The sequence below is a fragment of the Astatotilapia calliptera genome, chromosome 2 (genome assembly GCF_964374335.1).
Source record: "Astatotilapia calliptera chromosome 2, fAstCal68.1, whole genome shotgun sequence".
Taxonomy (NCBI): Eukaryota; Metazoa; Chordata; class Actinopteri; order Cichliformes; family Cichlidae; genus Astatotilapia; species Astatotilapia calliptera.
The window spans coordinates 29,004,694-29,010,777 of NC_137423.1; the positions used below are offsets into that span (position 1 = coordinate 29,004,694).

A 6,084-nucleotide genomic window follows, 5' to 3' on the forward strand; every position below is an offset into this window, starting at 1 on the left:
GGAATTATGTTTTTGTGAAACATCTTGCTACGCTAATGTTGTGTTATTCAAAGGTTGCATGAAAATGCCAGGACATTTAGTGCAGGCTACGCTGGTCAGTTTGCAGTATTGTGGAAAAATTTACAGCAATACACTATGTGGTGTTCATGTTAGTTTACTCAGCGGTAGCACACATCAATTTAAATTCAAAGTGATGATGCTGATTTGCTTCACTCACAGCATTCTTGCTTTCATGCCGGCTTCAGTATTGTCTAGTTTTCAGATATCCAAGCGTATCCAAGTGGATACTGCAGAGGTGGTCTCCACTCTGGTGGCCTCGGGATTTTATCTTTGCTTTTTGCAGGTGATGTGGTTCAGTTGGTTTCATAAGTTGACCTCGAGGAGTGAGATTTAACATCTCCAAGTCCAAGACAATGCATCGCAACTGGAAAAGGGTGGAGTACCCACTACAAGTTTGGGACAAATTGATGCCCTTAGTGGGGGAGTTTAAGTATCTAATGGGCATGACAGAAGTATTAGGTTAAATCTGTTGTGGTAATTAGAGAGCTGAACATAAAAGCAAATTTGGCAATTTACTGGCCTGTCTATGTTCCTACTCTGACTTATGGTCACAAATGTCAGTAGTGACTGAAAGAACAATGTTGTGGATACAAGTGGCAGATATTAATTTCCTTTGAAGAGTGGCTGGCCTCTCCCTTAGAGATAGGGTGAGGAGCTTGGTCAGTTGAGAGGGACGTGGAGTAGAACCGCTACTGCTCCACATCGAAAGGAGCCAGTTAAGGTGGTTCTGGCATTTCCTACCTGAAGGAGGACCGGGTGCAGACCAAGGACTCGTTGGAGAGATTCTATCCCTCGGCTGGCTTAAGCATAAAGTTGTTGAATCCCTGGATGAGCTAGAAGAGGTGGCAGGGGTGAGGGAAGTCTGGGGTTCTCTGTTTAGACCGCTCTTCCACAACCTGAATCTAGATAAGTGGTAGAAAATGGATAGATGGCTAATTATAATTTATGTTTTTGATGCTTTATTGATTCCACAAGAAATGTTTGTGATACAGCTGCATGATAAAAAGTAAGAATATTACAGTGTACAATAAATTTAAAAAAAATAACACAGTTAAAATCAAAGTGCCACAGCTATCTGGTAAAGGCCTTATACTATGAGATAGTGCAGGAATGTAAATATTTACAGTGATTTAAAAAAAAGAAAAACAGAGAAAAGAAGAAGTTAGTTAAAAACAGTAAGACTGACATTTTATTTGGTTTGTTTTTTTAAATTTGGTGTTATTTCCAATCACTTCTGTTCTGAGAATTACGTTTGCTTTAAAACTTATAGTTGGAATTTATAGCTTACAGACAGAGCACTGTTTGGCTCACACAATGCTTAGCCTTTTACCCTACAAGATAGCTATGAGAAGTACTAGCTGGAATTTTTAATTTACTATTAATAGCTTAATGGTGGCTGATGTTGTGAGGTAGCTCTTTCTAAAGCATAATATATAAAAATTCAAACTAAAATTCTATTGGAAGCTGGAGTGGGTTGTTGTATTGCTCAAGGTCTCACTATTTTATGGGTGCCAGGTAAAGTTCAGGCTCAGCGGATTCTCAAGTAGCATGATGACCTGCTGAACAACCGGCTGTATAAAGAAAGCTGTATGTTAAAGTTCAGAACTGGATCATTATATCTGCTGTAACACGTGTGTTTTAACGTGTCTTTTCCTTTGTTTTGTTTTTTGTTTGTTTTTTTCATTAAACCTATATAGAGACTGATCCATGTGACAATTACACATGTTTATGTTGATTACTCTAGCTTTTACTTACAATGTCGGATAGAAAGTTACATAAAATTTGTTACTGTAACAGATGCAACATATTTTTGCCTGTGTGTTTTGGGAGCTCGGTTCTGTTGCCAGTATCTCAGTAGAACATCTGTGCATGCCTGTCAGCACAGGGAAGCTTTCACATCTTTTCTGTTTCGGGTCCCATGGCTGAGAATTTTCACTGCTTTCCAAGTTTCGCTGCTTATTTAGGTGAAAGATTCAGATTAGATTAATCTGGAATAAAAGTCTTTAGCCAGTTAGCAAAGTAATATTGTTATTTTATGAAAAATATTAACATTTTATTTCATCCCACTAAGGTAGAATTCGTTGCTTACTGTGGGTCATGCTAATTCCATACTCTTCAGCTGTGTTGAAAAGAAAACACAGAAATTAACCAATTAAAAAAAGACTTTTTGATTAATGCAACAGGGATATCCAGTTTGGGACAACAAACATAAAGTGATCTGGCCAAAGTGTTAAACTGTCTTCCATGTTCAGTGTGCATTATTCTCTTACACTGAATAAGAAAAAGAAATATTTCTCTAAATGAGGTAACACTATTTTACAGAGTATTACAAACTTAGCCTTTTTAGTTTCTTATCATTGGTTGCATTTGTTGAAATTGAATGCAGAAAGCCTAAAGAAGCCAAACGATAATTCTATTTAAGCTGATTAATTTGATTCATCAGAAAGTCAGACCGATGCTGTAAATCTCAGTTGTGCGTTCTCTCCATGGTCTTGACATCTGGGTACAACATGGAAGAAAACTGGAGTTATATTTTTTTTGGGGTATGCATCACTGACCAGCTTCCATTCAGTGCATGAGCCATCAGACAAATTTTCTGGAGTACTGTCTGGAGCTTGTGCTCCATATGCATTGCTTCGTGTGACTCTTGCGTTCCCTGATAGTTTTAGTTGTAGAGCCATATTAGTGCGAAGCATCCCAAGATGAAATAAAAAGTAATTATCCTTTCAACCTACTTTTTTCTTTTTTTTAATGAACACATAATGGCAGAGACATATTCAGCAGAAATCGAAATATAATCCTCACAGATCCCTTGCTGCCAACCTCATTACCTTATTTAAATATCGGAGCTTCTCTGTAAAGAGAAGGAATGCAATGCAAGATAATCTTCAGAAATTGTCAGGTCAGATTTCCTGATGCTATTTTGCCTAGAAACTAACCGTTTGTTTGTTTAAAAAAATGCCCATAAGGTCACCGGAGAAAGACTTTACCATTCAGGTCTTAGCCTTGCTCTATCCGGCGCTAATAAATCATGAGCTGGTAAAGTGAGGCTGCAGCTACTGCTTTGTGGATAAGGTTCAGGTGTCCATCCCTTCCCCTCCCCTGCCCACACTTAATTTATATTATAGGTGTAAAGCAGTGTCTGCTCAGCTAAAGGTCTCCTCCAAAACCCTCACGGCCACAGTTCTCCCTGGCATGAAATAATTTATGAACAAAGTTGCCAGGTTTTATGAGACAAGAGTGTCAAGTTTGTGATAGCTTTATCTATTCTGGACACGGACTCTGACTGTCTAAAATATAGATCAAAGACTGTGCTGTGGGTATAGATTAAGAGAATGTGGTGTAGAAAAATAATTTACAAAAACAATATTGCCTCAGTAGTTCGGCTCTGTATTTGTGCAGGAATAAAATCTTGGCGCATATAAAACACAAAACAAAAATATCTGTTAACAACAGAACAGCGCTATTGTGAAAGTCTGACATTCGGGAGGGGTGTTACCTCTTTTCACGTAAAGAAGACGTAAAGAAGACACCGAGCCTGGGGGGTGATCATTAGACCGGGAAAGAGCCACGATCCATCTATCTGTGCCGTTTGAAGCAGCCTGACAGAGCTGAGATCTCTCTTCTCTGCCTCTCAATGTCACACTAACCCTCTGTCCCTGATGCATTTTCTTTTCTTTTTGTCTCATCCCATTCTCCCACTCATGCCTCCTCATCCCTTTTCAGTCAGGCTATTTGTCCACATGGCTTTTTATTTTTCCACATCTCTATTTCTACAGTATATCTGAAGGCAAGCCACATAAAAGACCTCCCTAAATTGGATTGGAGATGAATATTGGTGAGGTTTTATTGATAACAATAACAGTATGGATTCTACTTGTAGGACATATTCTTTATTGACCTTCATTGACTTCTGTAAGGGTGCAGAGTAACAGAGTAAATAAAGGTGCAAGTATGCCTGCATTGATAGGAAAACTGGTAAGCTTGGAGGCTTGCAATTCCTATAGAATGGACAATTTGGATCTTAACTTGAACCAATTCCCAGTTCTCAGACCTATACAGTGTGGGTTAGCAGAGGCCGCATACAATATACAATCCTGGCAGATATTTGTTGTCTTTCTGTAGAGGAGGTCAATACCATTACGCTGCTTAGAGATTTCCATCATCCTCCACTCTGACTCTGAGCTCTGCATCGTCTCTCTTTCAACTTCTTGGAGGTCAGAGGGACGGAGATACAGAGAGAGCCCTCTCAGTGTTCGCTGGCATTTCTGCTCCATGGATGAGCGGCGACAGGAAGGAAGGCTGCCATTTCTGCAAGAACAGGCGCGGGGGTCAAACTGATAGACTGGATTCTGACAACAAACACTCACCAGGTGCCGGTTAAAGAGATGGCAGGGCAGCAAGTACAGGTGCCCTCACTGGTTGTGTAACAGGAGAAGGTATAGTTCAAAGTCTCCCACCGCTTACACAACAGACTCTGACCACCTCTCTGCCGTCTGCCACTGTGTTACACAGGCTCTGTGGACTGCTGCGTGGCCATGTTCCTTTTCTATAGAAAATTTGCTTCTTTCACCAGTTTCTGCCTTCCGCTTTAATAATTTGTCTGCGACTACTCAGTGTCACCAAAATAATATTTTACTGGCTGAAAATCTAATCAGAATAGAGTACAACACTACAAAATTCCAAATTTCTCCATATTACCTATAACAAATTGTGACACAAGAGACTGTATTGAGAAATTAAAAAGACTTGCATCACATCCACAAAACATCTATTTTTGTGTCTGCTGGAAAGAATTCCAAACAGGTCCACGCTCATAGCTTTGCCACATGAGTGACAACAGGTTGATGGATGGTTTGAAAGGTGAATCAAGGTGACTACCAAATGAGTATGAAATCAGAGTAAGATGCCCGCATGTTTCTGCTGTTTTAATCCTTTACCTGGTTTTGTGACAACAAAGCTATCATGTGATCTCTGGCACGGGACACAAAACCGCCTTTCCCAGAACTCTCAGGGGCTCACACACCAGCTGCATCATTATCTCTTCTCAACTCTGTTCTTCTACTCCGTTTGTCTCTCGCAGTAATTCCTTCTCTCAGCAAATTCTTGACAAACATGGTTTAACGCATTGATAATGTTCTCTGCTTCAACAAAAATTGCTAATCTTTACCTCAGCATCAGAAATGGAGTGGAGGGAAGGTTAAACATAGTCTTTTCTGACTGTAACGACCAACCTTTCCTTGCATGGAGAGTGGTTTTGTAATGAAACAGTTGTGGCTTAACACACACTCTTTCTGGTGGTAGGAGCTTGAACAGTGCTGTGGACAGTAGTGCTCGTGTTCCAGCAGTTTTCCAATTCGATCTTTGGAATTTCCCATTGGCAGCCGGAGCTTTGGTGGTTCCTGGTTCCTGGGTTCTTCTCTCATGGTTCTTCTCTCATGGTTCTCAAGCTGGTCAGGTCTCGTGTTTGTATGCATCTTTTCCACTCATCTTTTGTCTCCTGAAGCAGTTGATTAAGGCCCACCAAACGGGGTGGGGCATCCTGTTCCTGCACTGCTTAGCACACACCTGTTTCACATGTACTCATCGTCGTGGCAGTACTTAAGGACCAGCTCCAGCCACTAATCACCACCAGATTGCCATCTTCGATTTTGGTAATTCAGCTCTCAGTGTTACCTCTGTGTTTCTCTAGTTACTCCAAAAATTTCCCCGAATATTCCCAAGTGTGCTCGCCCTCTGAAAGAAGCTTCTCCTTTGATTCCTTACTGGTGCCATTAGCCTTCAGAATCAATCACCATTAACCTATATTACCTGCCTGCAAGTCCACCCTCTAGTGTAATTACCTACCTTTGAAACCATGACCTGTGGTCCCTTTACAGCATTCTGTTTGGATCTCTCAAATTTCCCCCCCTGCTGTGTTAACTGATCATTGCTTCAAGACTTCTGGTTTGTAAATACAAATTTTAAAAGAACAGCACCATTGGTGTTTAGTTTGAGCTTTGAGCTGGCCTCACTTGCCATGAC

The 6,084-nt window shown here is 40.5% G+C and overlaps 1 long non-coding RNA gene across 2 annotated transcripts; it reads right to left on the bottom strand.

Annotated features, from left to right (window-relative positions):
- Positions 1 to 3,727: 3,727 nt before the first annotated feature.
- On the bottom strand, positions 3,728 to 5,415 carry LOC113029388 (uncharacterized). Of its 2 annotated transcripts, none has more exons than XR_003273402.2 (2): positions 5,295 to 5,415; positions 3,728 to 4,371 (listed from the first exon to the last, which is right to left on the bottom strand). It is a non-coding gene; the product is annotated as an uncharacterized LOC113029388 (long non-coding RNA). The 2 variants fall into 2 exon arrangements; XR_013901847.1 differs by having other exon boundaries at positions 5,001 to 5,409.
- Positions 5,416 to 6,084: the final 669 nt, after the last annotated feature.